The sequence below is a fragment of the Coenobita brevimanus genome, chromosome 62 (assembly GCF_032717465.1).
Source record: "Coenobita brevimanus isolate Jiangsu-jjx chromosome 62, ASM3271746v2, whole genome shotgun sequence".
NCBI classification, from domain to species: Eukaryota; Metazoa; Arthropoda; class Malacostraca; order Decapoda; family Coenobitidae; genus Coenobita; species Coenobita brevimanus.
The window spans coordinates 22,899,830-22,917,837 of NC_137015.1; positions in this window are offsets into that span (position 1 = coordinate 22,899,830).

Genomic DNA, 18,008 nt, shown 5'->3' on the forward strand with positions numbered 1-18,008 from the left:
CTGTATGCTTAACTATAACAATATTCCTTTTTGATAGTGAGAGGGACCACAGCTCTACTGTACAGCTTTTGTAGTTTTCTGTAAAACGTGCAACAAAGAAAGCAATGAGCAGATTCGGTACTTTCGACGAGGCTAAATGGATTAGACGAGTATCCGGTCAACATTTATTTTTAAGTAGGATATTTGTTAGGGTAAAAAATACGCAGAAAATGACTATGCCAACCATTAGAAAAAAAAAAAAAAAAGTGCAAATACTGTACATGAAAAAATAAAAGATAAAGTTGTTGAAAAATGACGTGATCTGAAATGGCCTCTGATTGGTCGTAACGTCACTACACACTGAGGCGGCATAGTTCATATGTATAAATAAGCCTAGAGGCCGCATGGCAATACTTCCGATGCGTCTGCTCGGCTGCCGTCTTGTAACGGTCAAGGCAGACGTTGCCGTGTTCCTGACAATAGGAAAAGTTGACCACCATGTCCCCATACATGCAGCAGCACTGTGCTGCTTTCGGGTGTACAAATCGTCGGAATATATCTATGATGGCACCGATAGCACAAGCGGCTCAACTGTCTGGTTATGCAAACGTCCCTCAGCTGGTTCCCTATCCCCCGGAAGGAAAATGGTGGGTTGAAGAAAGGAAATAGCCTGCAGTCCACCAAGTTCACGTTTCAGATGAACGAGGAATCACAACCATTACCATCAAAACAGCCACCACCATAACAACCACCACCACCACATCCACCATTGCAACCACCACCATCACCACAACAGCAACAACAACCACCACCACAACAAAAATCACCACAACAGCCACCACCACCACATCAACCACCATCATCACAACAAGAGCCACCACAACAACAACAACCACCACCATTGCAACAACCACCACCATCACCACAGCCGCCACCACATCAACCTCCGCCTTCACAACAATAGCCACCACAACAACAATAGCCACCACCATCACAACAAAAACCACCACCATAACTGCAACAACCACCACCACAACTGTAAAAACAACCACAACCACCACAACTGCAACAACCACAACAACAACAACACAACAACTATCACCACCACCACCACAAGACCAACAACCACCACCACCACAACAACAACAGCAACAACAACTACCATCACCACAACAACCACCACCACCACCACAACAGCAACAACAACCACAACAACCACCACCACCACCACCACAAGAACAACAACAACAACCACAACCACCACCATAACAGCCACCATGATAACTACCATCACAAAAACCACCACCACCACAACAACCACCACCATCATCACCACAACAACCACAACCACCACAATCAACACAACCACCACCACAATCAACACAACCACCACCACCACTACAAGAACAACAACCACCACCACCGCAACAGCAACAACCACAACTACCACTACAACAACAAGCACAACAAACATCACCACAACAACCACCATCACCACAACAACCATCATCACCACTACAACAGCAGCAACATCGAGAGCAACAACAACCATTACCACAACAACCACCACCACACCAACACCACAGCCACCACAACAGCAACAGCAACTACAACAACCACCACCACAACAACAACCATCAGCACAACAGCCACAACCACCATCACAACAACCACAACCACCACCAACAACACAATAACCACCACCACCATCCCAACAACAATAACCACCATCACCACCACCACCATCCCAACAACAGTAACCACCATCACCACCACCAACATCACAGCAACAACCACCACTACCATTACAATAACCACCATCATCACCACAACAACAATAACCACCATCACCACCACGACAACAATAACCACCATCACCACCTCCACCAAAACAATATTTATTTTCATAGTCTGAATTCACTCCAAAACAAGAGCCACTGTTACATGCTTGACCGCGCCAACATGGCGGCCGTACAGAAGCATCGTCGCTGTGCTGAAGAATGGATAATGCGGCATCTAGTCTTATTTATGCCCATGGCATAGTCGACTTTGTTTAGGTGTTGCCTGCATACTCTGTGCTTATTTCTGACCTCCAAGAATGTCCAGTGACAAGACGAATAATCTCTGGTGTTTAGTCCCAACGTGTAAGGGCACAGGTAAAATTGCACCTGGGAAATTATTCCTCTGTGTACCAGCAAATAAGAATAAGCGAAAGCAATGATGATGGCACTTTTAGTAGGAAAATATAATTTTCTTGACCAGCTATGTTCTGGTCAAGAAACTGCTTATTTAATCGGAACATGGAATGTAAGGGGAGCGAATGATGAGGTGAAAGAGAGATTGTCCAAGTGCTTGAGGGTGCGAAAGTTGATGTATGCGGAATAACTGAAACTAAATGGAGAGGTGAGAGTGTGAGAGAATGGGAGTATGGATGGGGTATATGTGCAGGAGTAGGTAAGAATGAGAGGGCAAAAGAAGGAGTATGTATAGTTGTGAGTAAAAGATGGAAGAAGAGCATAAGACAGTATGGATCAGTTGGGTCAAGGATTGTGTGGGTAAGAATGAAAGTTGGAATACAAAAGTGGGCGATTGTGTGTGTGTATGCGCCAACGCAAGATCGTGCAAGCAGAGTGAAAGAAGAGTTCTGGACAAATGTGGAAGTGTGCATGGAAAAGTTTGGAAAGAATGAGAGAGTATTTTCAATCGGTGACATGAATGGTAAAGTAGGGAATGTGAAGGTGGATGGAATAGTTGGTGAGTGGGGTGTGCCTGCTGAGATAAATGAGAATGGCAGTGCATTAGTGGACATTTTTGCTGGGAAGGGGTTCGTAATAGCCAATACCCTCTTCAGGCACAAAATGATCCACAGGTACACATGGCGATTGATGAGAAGGTGGGTGGTGAACTGAATGAAAGGAAGGCAATGAATGATTGTGTGTGTGTGGATGAAAGGATGCGAAGATGTGTAATGGATGCAAGAGCTTATAGAGGTTGGGGGAGTGGACTTTCTGACCACTACTTGGTGGTGGCCAGAATTAGGATTCACGTAAGATGGAGGAATAGAAGAAGGGAAAGATGAGAGGAAGGAGTAGTTGCAAGGAGAGTGGAAAGGTTACAAGAGGATGAGAAAAAGGCAGAGTATAAGAGAGAAGTGGATGAACGATTGGGCAAATATGAATTGGAGCAGATGGGGGACGTGGAAGGTGTGTGCAGGATATTCATAGAAGAAATATGTGCAGCATGTGATGTGGTGTGTGGGATGAAGAGAAGACGGAGGGGTGTGCAAGGAACAGCGTGGTGGAATGAAGAGGTGAGACAGGCTGTGACACAAAAGAAGAAAGCATACAATGAATGGATGAGAAATAGGGGCGTGGAAGAAGTTGAGAGGCGGAAGAGAGAGTTATATGTAGAAAGAAAAATAGAGGTGAAAAGATTAGTAAGAGAGAGTAAGAAGAAAGCGCATGAGGAATTTGGAAGGAACTTGAGTGTAAAGTGGAGGGACTGTAAGAAAATGTTCTGGAAAGAGGTGAAAAGAGTAAGACAGGGTGGAAGTGGAGTTAGCAGGGGAGTGAAAGATAAAAATGGTAGATTACTAGTGGAGAAGGGAGAAAAAATGAGCAGATGGAGAGAACACTTTAAGGAATTGTTGAACATAGAGGATGGAAGTAATGCGAGTATAAGTGGCTGGGGAATGGCTGGGAGAAGGAGGGAGGTGAGAAGACAGGAAGAAATCAGTAAGATTGAAATTGTGGAAGCAATGAAGAAAGTTAAATTGGGGAAAGCTCCAGGAATTGATGGAGTGTGTGGTGAAATGCTGAAGCATAGGGGAGAGATAGTAGTAGAATGGATGTGGAATATGTGCAGATTGGCCTGGGAGGAAGGTAGAGTCCCGGAGGATTGGAATTCAGGTATAATTATTCCTTTGTACAAAGGAAAAGAGGAAAAAGAAGTGTGTGGTAATCATAGGGGCATCTGTCTTCTGCGTATAATAGGAAAAGTGTATGGTATGATACTTATTGACAGAGTGAGAGAAAGGACAGAGGAATTAGTTGGAGAAGAGGAGGGAGGCTTTAGGAAGGGAAAAAGTTGTGTAGATCAGATATTCATTCTTAGATCTTTAGTGGAAAAGTTTCTAGAGAAGGGAAAGAAGTTGTATGTGGCTTTCCATATGACAGGGTGGATAGACAAGGATTGTGGAAAGTATTAAGAATATATGGAGTAGATGGGAAGTTGTTGAATGCTGTGAAGAGTATGATGGTGCGAAGGCTGCAGTGAGAGTGGATGGTGAACTGAGTGAATTTTTCTCTTTGAAGGTTGGGTTGAAACAGGGATGTGTCATGTCTCCATGGTTGTTCAATCTGTACATGGATGGAGTAATAAAGGAGGTACAAGGTTGGGTAGTGAATGTTGGAGTGGTCCTGGTGAGAGACGGTAGTGTTTGGAAACTCCCTGTAGTGTTGTTTGCAGATGATACTGTGTTGTTGAGTGAAGACGAAGGAGAGCTGCAAGGCTTGGTGGATGAGTTTGGGAAAGTGTGTAAGAAACGGAATCTAAAGGTGAATATAGGGAAGAGTAAAGTGATGGTCTTTGAGAGAGGTGAAGTCAGTGAATGTACAGCGAGGTTTAATGGTGAGGAATTTTAAAATGTGAGTACGTTTAAGTACTTGGGTAGTGTGATGAGTAAGGATGGAAGTTTGGAGGGTGAAGTACTTGAAAGGGTACAGTAGGGAAAAAAGGTTGCTGGTTCCTTGAAAGCAGTGATAAGAAGCAGGGAAGTGAGCATGGAAGTGAAAAAGTTATTACATGACAGTATTGTGATACCAACTCTTGAAGCTTGGACGTTGCTGGAGGACACAAGTCAAGAGTGAGAGCGGTGGAAATGAGTTATTTAAGAGGAGCCTGTGGAGTCACATGGAGAGACAGGCTGACAAATGAGGATATAAAGGAGCGTTGTGGTGTGGTTGTGGATGTGATAGGAAGCGTTAGGAGGAATACACTGAGGTGGTTTGGCCATGTGGAGAGGATGGAGGGTGAAAGACTGACGAAGAGAATGTATGTGAGTGAGGTGGAGGTGGGAAGAGGGAGGGGGAGGCCGAGGATGAGATGGAGGGATGGGGTGGAGAGGCATATGAGAGAGGGGGGTGTGAGTTGGCAGCAGGGCAGTGAAATGGCGGGGGACAGGGCAACATGGAGGTGATTCGTTTGTGGCCACCCCGAACAGGATTGATGCATCTGGCAATAGATAAAGAGATAGATATATCAGCAAATAAGAATAAACGAAAGCAATGATGGCTGGCTACTCATAAGTTCCCTGTGCTGGAATGCGGTCATTTACCAAATCAGCAGGCATTTACCAAATCCTAACCCTGCCCTAGGGTGGGAAAGGAGGTCTGGATGATGATGAATGATGATGATGGCACTTTTGGTAGTAAAATATAATTTTCTTGACCAGCTATGTTCATGTGCACCTAATTATCTGAAGTCTGGTAAAGAAACTGCTTATTTTAACTCTTAATAGAAATTTAGGATTCAAGGCGAAATGGTGCTAAAGTTAGTGGATATTTCTCCTTAAGATCGTCAACTCGCCTCAACAGACTTCTGTTTTGCACAAGTATTGATTTACAGTGCAAATGAATCTACATGCATTTTAACCCTTTGTGGGCCAGGGGTTACCAAGTTACACGGAAGGCCAAAGGGGTCCCAGTGGACCCCAAACCTTAATGGTGTATTTCTGCCATATTCATAATGTTATATCTACTAAACTTTGTACATATGTTGCCCAGGACACGGCATGTGGAACCAACCCACCAAGTGTCCCTTTTTGTTTTTGTTTTTTTTATTATTATTTCAACAACATTTTTTCATTTTATCACAATTTTATTAGAGTTTGTGGAAGTACTGATTCTACACTTATTTGAATGTCTGATTGTCAGTATTCTTGGAACAGGTTCTCAAAATAATAAGTTCTTGTGTAAAGTAAATTAGCATGATCATAAAACTATCCCTGTAATGTTCAAATTTGGTACAACAATTTCTTGTTTTATCCTCTTGAAGAGCATCTGTATTACTACCACCACTTGCATTTTCAGAATTATCATCATCACTCACAGGAGACTCAATACTATTCACACTAATTTCACTGTCCGATCGTTCAAGCATTTCATAATCATCAGCGTCGGATACAGATAAATCACCATCTGAATAATTTTCTTCTTCTTGGTCATCTTCTGCCACCGCCTTTGAGGCATAAAACTTTGCTACTGGTATTGACATTGTGATAATGTTTATAATCCGAAATATCTGAAAAAAAATATATAAAAAATTAGTCACACGAAAGGCCAGGTGGGGTCCTCGCGGACCCCAATGACATTTATTGATGTGTCACTCCTTAATCATGCGAGATTTTTGCTCAGATTTTATAAGGATATAAAATAACCAACTACAATAAAAGTCATGAAAGGCCAAGCTGTGAAAGTAAAAAATGGCTTAATGGCAACATTTAAAAAAAATGCTGGGGTCTGCAGGGACCCCATTTGCCCAGAAAGGGTTAAATCAATATTTATACAAAGTAGAAGTCTCTAAGGTGAGTTGTTGATCTAAGGGAGAAACACTTACGCTAACTTTAGCGCATTTTCCCTTCTGAATCCTAATTATTTATGAGCAGTTAAATACAAAAACATCACCGAATTTCAGATAATTAGGTGTGTATAAACCTATATGGTGATAAAAACTATAATATATACCAATCAACAGTGCCGATTCAGTAAAATGATGACCAGCCATTCTGTATTTCCTTGCACCCTCTTAACCCCTTAACCGTGGGATGTCACTTTTGTGTCGCTTGGGAGCAAGGGATCATACTGCGGGGCATCACTTTTGTGATTCTGTGTTATTTTGAATTCGCCCGGGCTTTCAATTGGTGCCTTGTATCATCTATCAGTACTGCCAATGTCCAACACTAGTCAGCACTCCTAATCTCATCCGTACTCCCATCCATTGTTGACAATTTAGCTATTTCTCCCTGTTCTTGACTCCCCTCCCTACCTCCCCTCCATTACCCTCTCCTCTCGCCTGCCCATCCGTGCTACATTAAGTAAATCTTCCCTGGAATTTTCCACTGATTTCACCCATTGAAATAAGCCCTATGCCCTATTCTTGTACCAAATAATATATACAAGAAAGAAATAAGGTAAGTGATAGTGCCATACACCTGGAATTGGCTAATTATCACCTGACAACACCTCACGTGCACTCGTTCGCTAATTTTCACTGTTTATTTCCCCTTGAAATATGCCGCATAATCTATTCTTGTAATAAAAATATATATAAGAAAGGCAGGGAGAAGCCTAAGTGATATTTACATTCACCTGGAACTACCTAATTTATTATGCATTGTCTAGATTTCCTGCCAATCATTTCATAGTGTATATATTAGCAGCTTTCACCTCGCTGACATTGGCAGCATTGCACTTCCCTTAGGCAGGCAGGCCACCACACTGTAATCAGTTTACTGTCGTCTTTCAAGGTGAAAGCATGTCGGATTCATGCCTGCCCAATTACGCCGCTTTTTAGCCCCATGCAAAGGGCCCTGTGACCTCTACCCCCTACTAAACCTCGTGTGGAAAGAGGTAAAGGGGTAAGTGACTGTGGAACGTGAACTGGCTAATTTATCAATGAAAATGATAGACAGTGACTATGATCTATCTGGTGAGTAAAACAGTGCAAGTGGAAATGTAAATAATGTGTAAACAGCAAGTGAAAGCAATGAATGTAAATATAAGTGAACAGTGGAAAATAGTTTTATAAGTTACTGCAAGTGACTGCCTAACATAGTGTAAATAAAATAGAAATGTAAATAATGTAAATAAAATAGAGAATGTAAATAGAAATGTAAATGAGTAATAATATAAGAATATGAGTATATATACTAGGAGTAATGAAAGTGAAAGTTTCACTCTAGCATGTATGAATACTATGAGTTATGAAAGTGAGAATGAAAGTAACAGATTCACTCTCAACGCTAGTATACAGGACGAGAAAGTGAATGCTACGTATTTTACCGGAAGAGAAATTGAATGCCTAGAGTGACAATAAACTACTATTACTGAAGGAAACTTAAGGATAAAGACTGTAGATATATATAAGTGTTATATAGTAATAGAAATATAAACTGTGAGTGTTTTTATGAATAATAAATGACAGAACACCTGCGGCGAACGATGTCAAGTGGGAAGGTCATACTCGCTCGTAATTTTCATTGCTTTCACAGTGTTTTTTTTTTTTTGGAGTATGGATTCCAAACTATTTGAGAATCATAGAATAGTGTTTCTAGTGATAATATCAGGCTGTGGTAATCATATTACGGGTTGTCGGGAAGTGTAAAGTGGAGACTTCGTTACCCAAATTCAGAGGTCTCCACAAGTCCTACGGTACTCGACGAAGGCTCAACAAACATCCTAGGAGAAAGCTGAAGGTATGTGCCATAAGCATATATAATTATAATAATCTAAGGCTAATGACTGATATTTGGCAAATATTTTTAGAGAGTCTGTGGGAGCGCGAATATGCTCGCGAGACACGCAAGTCAGGCAAAAACAACCCCGCGGTTTAGGGGCTAAAGGTACTTCTATATTCCTCAAGTTCAGAGCACTCACTGAAACTGCTATTTCAGAAAAATAATAATGAAGAGGTAAAATATTATACATTCATATGCATAATGCCAGCATAAACTCATACCACTGATACTGTATGGAATACATTAAACACTTTCCTCTTATGAGATAAGAGTGCAGCTTGGGAATGGTGTAAACAATGGTAGCTGTTAGCTACTTCTAGTCAATTTCACTGCAATTTGCTTATCTGACAGGTACCACTCATTAACACAATGATAAGTATTCCTTCACAACATGACTGAAGAGGGTAGTCTGGATCTATGGTGTCCATGTAGGTAAATAAATTATATTGACAACAATTATCACTCTTACCGATAAAGTCTTGTGTGCTGGATTGGTGCGTCATCTACAGTGCGACTACTGACGTTATCGCCAATATAGCGGCTGCTTCCTTCCAGACGTAAAGAGTTAGAGTTTTCGCGGCTTGATAAGTGCAACTGATAAAGTAAATTTAATGATGCAGATACCGTAAGCTTCTAAGTACATGCAGAGTGCACTTGCTATGTTTACCCAGAACCAGACACTCGTCTAATATGATTTTCAACCTAATAGCTGATATCAAGTAGTTTCTGAGATATTTCAATTTCATATATGCTATTTTTGCAGCAAAAATGAGTATATGACCTTCAAAAATGGGCCAGAGTCATTCATATTTGGCATAAGTACTTGGATTACCCATTGGTACCTACCTGGATAATATCAAGATCTAAAAAAAAAAATGCAAAGAAAAATAATAATACCAAAACAATAAGCATCGCCATATATACAGTACGACGAAGCTTAAGAAGAAGAACAACAACAAGAACAAGAACAAGAAAAACAACACAAAACAACAACAAGAAGACGACGAAGACGAAAAAGAAAAAGACGAAGAAGATGATGATAATGATGAAGACCTTTTTCATCATCATCGGAAAAGAAGACAGAGAAGAAAGAGGAGGAGAAGAAGAAGGAGGAAGAGAAGAAGAAGAAGAAGAAGCACTAAAAAAGTTCAACATCCGCTGCCACCAAGTGGTCTGAGGGGCGGGATTTTTCCTATTGCCCTGTTATCTTGATCTTCCACAGATCAGTCTAAAAATTGGATTGCTTTATTTTATATATATATATATATATGTGTGTGTGTGTGTGTGTTTTACATGGAATTTGTGTAACCAGTAATTTCATGAAATCTCTAGGGATATCGTGAAATGAGTTTAAATTAGGATTAATGTTTAGTTGATTTTGGCTGCGGTTAGGTTACTGTGGGCTCGGATAATCTAGGTAAAGTTTATGTCAGGTTAGCCTAGGTTAGTTAGGTTAGAATAAGTTAGGTTAAATTATATGAACGTTATATTACATTAAACATTCATCAATATTACCCTAACCTAACTAACGTAACTAACCTAGCCTAACCTACATTTAACCTAAATTATCCCAGCCTAACCTAACCGCAGCCTAATTAACTTAACATCAAGTAACTCATTCTAATTTTAACTCATTTCACCAAATCCATAGGTATTTCATGAGATGACTGGTTACAAATATTCCCTGTAACACACACACACACACACACACACACAATATCTATCTATGTATCATTTATCTATATAAAGTGAGCCTCTGTGGTACAGTGGTAGTGTGTACGTTTTCGTACATGGGAGGACTGCCTTGGCTGACATAAGGGATGCTGTGGTTGAACCAGTGTTGCATACTATAAAGTATGCTTGCACCCAGTCGGCTTGTGTGGGCCGATTATACTTGGTTCACAGACTACACACACATCCAAAGCTATTCCAACATTAGTCACACTTACAAGCACTTCTCACCCTACATACAGTCTCTACCAGACAGCCTAAGCCACGTGGTAGAGATACATGGGCTGTATTGTCCCCATTTTGGTTGAGATAAGCCGGTCCTGCAATGGACATTCAACGGCTGATGATGATGACAATCTATCTATCTATCTATTGCCAGACGCCTCAATTCCGTTTGGGGTGGTCACAAACAAATCGCCTCCAAGTCGCCCTGTCCCCCGCCATTTCACTCCCCTGCTCCCAACTCACACCCCCCACTCTCATATACCTCTCCACCCCATCCCTCCATCTCATCCTCGGCCTCCCCCTCCCTCTTCCCCCCTCCACCTCACTCACATACACTCTCCTCGTCAGTCTTTCACCCTCCATCCTCTCCATATGGCCAAACCACCTCAGTGTGTTCCTCATAACACTTCCAATCACATCCACATCCACACCACAACGCTCCTTTATATCCTCATTCGTCAGCCTGTCTCTCCATGTGACTCCACAGGCTCCTCTTAAATAACTCATTTCCACTGCTCTCACTCTTGACTTGTGTCCTTCCAACAACGTCCAAGCTTCACTTCCATACGTTAGAGTTGGTATCACAATACTGTCATGTAGTAATTTTTCACTTCCATGCTCACTTCCCTGTTTCTTATCACTGCTTTCAAAAAACCAGCAACCTTTCTTCCCTGCTGTACCCTTTCAAGCACTTCACCCTCCAAACCTCCATCCTTACTCATCACACTACCCAAGTACTTAAACGTACTCACATTTTCCAATTCCTCACCATCCAACCTCGCTGTACATTCACTGACTTCACCTCTCTCAAAGACCATCACTTTACTCTTCCCTACATTCACCTTTAGATTCCGTTTCTTACACACTCCCAAACTCATCCACCAAGCCTTGCAGCTCCCCTTCGTCTTCACTCAACAACACAGTACCATCTAAAAACAACAGTACAGGGAGTTTCTAAACACTATCCTCTCTCACCAGGGCCACTCCAACATCCACTACCCTACCTTGTACCTCTTTTATTACCCCATCCATGTACAGATTGAACAACCATGGAGACATGACATCCCTGTTTCAACCCAACTTTCAAAGAGAAAAATTCACTTAGTTCACCATCCACACACACTCAAGCCTTCACACCATCGTACATACTCTTCACAGCATTCAACAACTTCCCATCGACTCCATATATTCTTAACACTTTCTACAAACCTTGTCTATCCACCCTGTCATATGCTTTCTCCAAATCCATGAAAGCCGCATACAACTTCTTTCCCTTCTCTAGAAACTTTTCCACTAAAGATCTAAGAATGAATATCTGATCTACACAACCTCTTCCTTTCCTAAAGCCTCCCTGTTCTTCTCCAACTAATTTCTCTGTTCTTTCTCTAACTCTGTCAATAAGTTTCCTACCATTCACTTTTCCTATTATACTTAGAAGACAAATACCCCTGTGATTACCACACACTTCTTTTTCCCCTTTTCCTTTATACAAGGGAATAATTATACCTGACTTCCAATCCTCTGGGACTCTACCTTCCTCCCATTCCAATCTGCACATCTTCCGCATCCATTCTACTACTATCTCTCCCCCATGCTTCAGCATTTCACCACACACTCCCATCAATTCCTGGGGCTTTCCCCGATTTAACTTTCTTCATTACTTCCACAACTTCTATCCTACTGATTTCTTCCTGTCTTCTCACCTCCCTCCTTCTCCCAGCCATTCCCCAGCCACTTATACTCGCATTACTTCCATCCTCTATGTTCAACAATTCCTTAAAGTGTTCTCTCCATCTGCTCACTTTTTCTCCCTTCTTCACTAGTAATCTACCATTTTTATCTTTCACTCCCCTGCTAACTTCACTTCCACCCTGTCTTACTCTTTTCACCTCTTTCCAGAACATTTTCTTACAGTCCCTCCACTTTACACTCAGATTCCTTCCAAATTCCTCATCCACTCTCTTCTTACTCTCTCTTACTAATCTTTTCACCTCTCTCTTTCTTTCTACATATAACTCTCTCTTCCGCCTCTCAACTTCTTTCACGCCCCTATTTCTCATCCATTCATTGTATGCTTTCTTCTTTTGTGTCACAGCCTGTCTCACCTCTTCATTCCACCATGCTGTTCCTTGCACCCCCCTCCGTCTTCTCTTCCTTCCACACACCACATCACATGCTGCACATATTTCTTCTGTAAATATCCTAGACACACCATCCACATCTCCCATCTTCTCCAATTCATATTTGCCCAATCGTTCCTCCACTTCTCTCTTATACTCTGCCTTTTTCTCATCCTCTTGTAACCTTTGCACTCTCCTTGCAACTACTCCTTCCTCTCGTCTTTCCCTTATTCTATTCCTCCATCTTACTTGAATCCTAATTCTGGCCACCACCAAGTTGTGGTAAAAAAGTTCGCTCCCCCAACCTCTATAAGCTCTTGCATCCATTACACATCTTCGCATCCTTTCATTCACACACACATAATCAATCATTGCCTTCCTTTCATTCAGTTCACCACCCACCCTTCTCATCACTCACCATGTATACCTGTGGATCATTTTATGCCTGAAGAGGGTATTGGCTATCACCAACCTCTTCCCAGCACAAATGTCCACTAACGCACTCCCATTCTCATCTATCTCAGCAGGCACATCCCACTCACCAACTATTCCATCCACCTTCACATTCCCAACTTTACCATTCATATCACCGATCAAAAACACTCTCTCATTCCTTCCAAACTTTTCCATGCACACTTCTACATTTGTCCAGAACTCTTCTCTCACTCTTGTAGCACAATCTTGCATTGGCGCATACACACACACAATCGCCCACATTTGTATTCCAACTTTCAACTTTACCCACACAATCCTTGACCCAACTGATCCATACTGTCTTATGCTCTTCTTCCATCTTTTACTCACAACTATACATACTCCTTCCTTTGGCCTCTCATTCTCACCTACTCCTTCACATATACCCTATCCATTCTCCCATTCTCTCACACTTTCTCCTCTCCATTTTGTTTCAGTTTTTCCACATACATCCACTTCCGCACCCTCAAGCACCTGGACAATCTCTCTCTCTTTCACCTCATCCTTCGCTCCTCTTACATTCCATGTACCCATTACCAAGTCCTTTGTCCGGTCCTGGGTAGTCATCGTTTGGTCAGTCCTTGTCCGAGGCTTCTTGTTTGTTTTTTTAGTTAGTTGTTTTCCGGGGAGGGGCACTAACCCTTTGCCAACCTTTTTAGTCGCCTTTTACGACAAGCAGGGATACTGGGGGAGTATTCTTGAAAAACCCCCCTACCCTCAGGGATACATAATATTAGATTTTCTCTAAGACATACTTCATTAAACATGACTGCAAGTCTGGCATTACATAACTTTTTTGTTGAGGGTCCTTTTTGCCAACTTCTTCATGGGGAGCATTGAGAACCAAATATTTGCTGAGGTGGAGAAACCAGATATATACTGCAGATACAATGATATCTTCATCAAGGTGAAAGAGGAGAATGCGATAGAAACCCTTCGATGTTGCCCTCCGGAGTTTCTGGACTACGTTTCACAGTGGAGAAAAGCAACAACGGGACCATGCCCTTCCTTGACATATTAGGTAACCAACAAGACACATCATTCAGTACCACTGTTCATGTGAAGGTGAGTAGCCTGAGACACTGCCTCAATGGTGACGGTGAATGCCCCCAAAGATACAAAGACTCAACTATAGATGCTTATACTGTATACTTAGGGCACTTACCCACTGCAGCAGCTGGAAACAAGTCATTCAGGAAATCTAGAGAGCTTCTCATGTGCTGGCCAGTAATGGATTTGCCAACAGAGATATTCAAAGAGTCACGAGAAGAATTATGAAAAAGTGGTACACAGACAAGAAGAATAACAGAAAACCGCCAGAGAACATCAAACTGTATTAGTGATCCATTTTCCAGAACTTATAAAGAAGACGCAGTAATAATGAAGCAAATCATCAAACAGAAAATTTAGCCAATCGCTCCCAATGCAAGAGTTAAACTAATTGTCTACTACAATAGTTAGAAGACTAGGCAACTACTTGTAAGGAACAGTCCACGTCGGGAGGAGAACACCCTTCAGCATTCACATGTTGTTTATAGGTACACCTGTAAAAGAGGGAACTGCTCAGCCCTCCCTTCTACCTATATAGGCATGGCGATGATGAAGCTAGTCAGTCGCCTCACCAACCTCAGATATGCTGGAGACCCTAGGAACCACATGTAGCAGAAGCACTGTGCCGACATCATCAAGGATGACCTTAAAAAGGACACTGAGTTTCTGGCTAGCTACAGTATAGTGACAACTGCCGGCTCTCTATGCTTGAGGCATTATATATCAAGGAGCTTAACCGTTCAATAAATGTCCAAGCCCATGATTTACAAGCATTCCAAAGCATGAGGATATCTGCAGCAGGCCAGAACACAGGCTCAGCTGATGGGGTCAGCAGTCCCCAGAACCCAAGTGCCAATCAGAATGCAGCAACCTAATTAACCCCTTAACCGCAGGGCATCACTTTCATGATGCTTGGGAGCAAGGGATCATACCGCGGGGTGTCACTTTTGTGATTCTGTGTTATTTTGAATTCGCCCGGGCTTTCAAGTGGTGCCTTGTATCATCTATCAGTACTGCCAATCTCCAGCACTAGTCACCAGTCCTGTTCTCATCTGTACTCCCATCCATTGTTGACAATTTAGCCATTTCTCCCCGTTCTTGACTCCCCTCCCTACCTCCCCTTCATTACCCTCTCCTCTCGCCTGCCCATCCGTGATACACTAAGTAAATCTTCTCTGGAATTTTCCACTGATTTCACCCATTGATATAAGCCCTATGCCCTATTCTTGTACCAAATAATATATACAAGAAAGAAATAAGGTAAGTGATAGTGCCATACACCTGGAATTGGCTAATTATCACCTGACAACACCTCACGTGCACTCGTTCGCTAATTTTCACTGTTTATTTCCCCTTGAAATATGCCGTATAATCTATTCTTGTAATAAAAATATATATAAGAAAGAAAGGGAGAAGCCTAAGTGATATTTACATTCACCTGGAACTACCTAATTTATTATGCATTGTCTAGATTTCCTGCCAATCATTTCATAGTGTATATATTAGCAGCTTTCACCTCGCTGACATTGGCAGCATTGCACTTCCCTTAGGCAGGCAGACCACGACACTGTATTCAGTTTACTGTCGTCTTTCAAGGTGAAAGCACGTCGGATTCACACTTGCCCAATTACTCCGCTTTTTAGCCCCATGCAAAGGGCCCTGTGATCTCTACCCCCTACTAAACCTCGTGTGGAAAGAGGTAAAGGGGTAAGTGACTGTGGAACGTGAACTGGCTAATTTATCAATGAAAATGATAGACAGTGACTACGATCTATCTGGTGAGTAAAACAGTGCAAGTGGAAATATAAATAATGTGTAAATAATGTGTAAACAGCAAGTGAAAGCAATGAATGTAAATATAAGTGAACAGTGGAAAATAGTTTTATAAGTTACTGCAAGTGACTGCATAACATAGTGTAAATATAATAGAAATGTAAATAAAATAGAGAATGTAAATAGAAATGTAAATGAGTAATAATAGAAGAATACGAGTATATATACTAGGAGTAATGAAAGTGAAAGTTTCACTCTAGCATGTATGAATACTATGAGTTATGAAAGTGAGAATGAAAGTGACAGATTCACTCTCAATGCTAGTATACAGGACGAGAAAGTGAATGCTACATATTTTACTGAAAGAGAAATTGAATGCCTAGAGTGGCAATTAACTACTATTACTGAAGGAAACTTAAGGATAAAGACTGTAGATATATATAAGTGTTATATAGTAATAGAAATATAAACTATGAGTGTTTTTATGAATAATAAATGACAGAACACCAGCGGCGAATGATATCAAGTGGGAAGGTCATAAGTGCTCGAAATTCTCATTGCTTTCACAGTGTTTTTTTTTTGGGGTATGGATTCCAAACTATTTGAGAATCATAGAATAGTGTTTCTAGTGATAATATCAGGCTGTGGTAATCATATTATGGGTTGTCGGGAAGTGTAAAGTGGAGACTTCGTTACCCAACTTCAGAGTCTCCACAAATCCTACAGTACTCGACGAAGGCTCAACAAACATCCCAGGAGAAAGCTGAAGGTATGTGCCATAAGCATATGTAATTATAATAATCTAAGGCTAATAACTGATATTTGGCAAATATTTTTAGAGAGTCTGTGGGAGCACGAATATGCTCGCGAGACACGCAAGTCAGGCAAAAACAACCCCGCGGTTTAGGGGCTAAAGGTACTTCTATATTCCTCAAGTTCAGAGCACTCACTGAAACTGCTATTTCAGAAAAATAATAATGAAGAGGTAAAATATTATACATTCATATGCATAATGCCAGCATAAACTCGTACCACTGATACTGTATGGCATACATTAAACACTCCTCTTATGAGATAAGAGTGCAGCTTGGGAATGGTGTAAACAATGGTACCTGTTAGCTACTTCTAGTCAATTTCACTGCAAATTGCTTATCTGACAGGTACCACCCATTAACACAGTGAAAAGTATTCCTTCACATGACTGAAGAGGGTAGTCTGGATCTATGGTGTCCATGTAGGTAAATAAATTATATTGACAACTATTATCACTCTTACCGAGCTGGATTGGTGCGTCGTCTACAGTGCGACTACTGACGTTATCGCCAATATAGTGGATGCTTCCTTCCAGGCGTAAAGAGTTAGAGTTTTCGTGGCTTGATAAGTGCAACTGATAAAGTAAATTAAATGATGCAGATACCGTAAGCTTCTAAGTACATGCAGAGTGCACTTGCTATGTTTACCCAGAACCAGAAACTCATCTAATATGATTTTCAACCTAATAGCTGATATCAAGTAGTTTCTGAGATATTTCAGTTTCATATATGCTATTTTTGCAGCAAAAATGAGTATATGACCTTCAAAAATAGGCCAGAGTCGTTCATATTTGGCATAAGTACTTGGATTACCCATTGGTACCTACCTGGATAATACCAAGATCTAAAAAAAAAAATGCAAAGAAAAATAATAATACCAAAACAATAAGCATCGCCATATATACAGTACGACGAAGCTTAAGAAGAAGAAGAACAAGAACAAGAACAAGAACAAGACCAAGAACAAGAACAAGAAAAACAACAAGAAAAACAACAACAAAACAACAAGAAGACGACGAAGACGAAAAAGAAAAAGACGAAGAAGATGATGACAATGATGAAGACCTTCTTGATCATCATCGGAAAAGAAGACAGAGAAGAAAGAGGAGGAAGAGAAGAAGAAGAAGAAGAAGCACTTAAAAAGTTCAACATCCGCTGCCACCAAGTGGTCTTAGGGGCGGGATTTTTGCTATTGCCCTGTGACCTTGATCTTCCACAGATCAGTCTAAAAATGGGATTGCTTTATTATATATATATATATATATATATATATATATATATATATATATATATATATATATATATATATATATATATATATATATATTG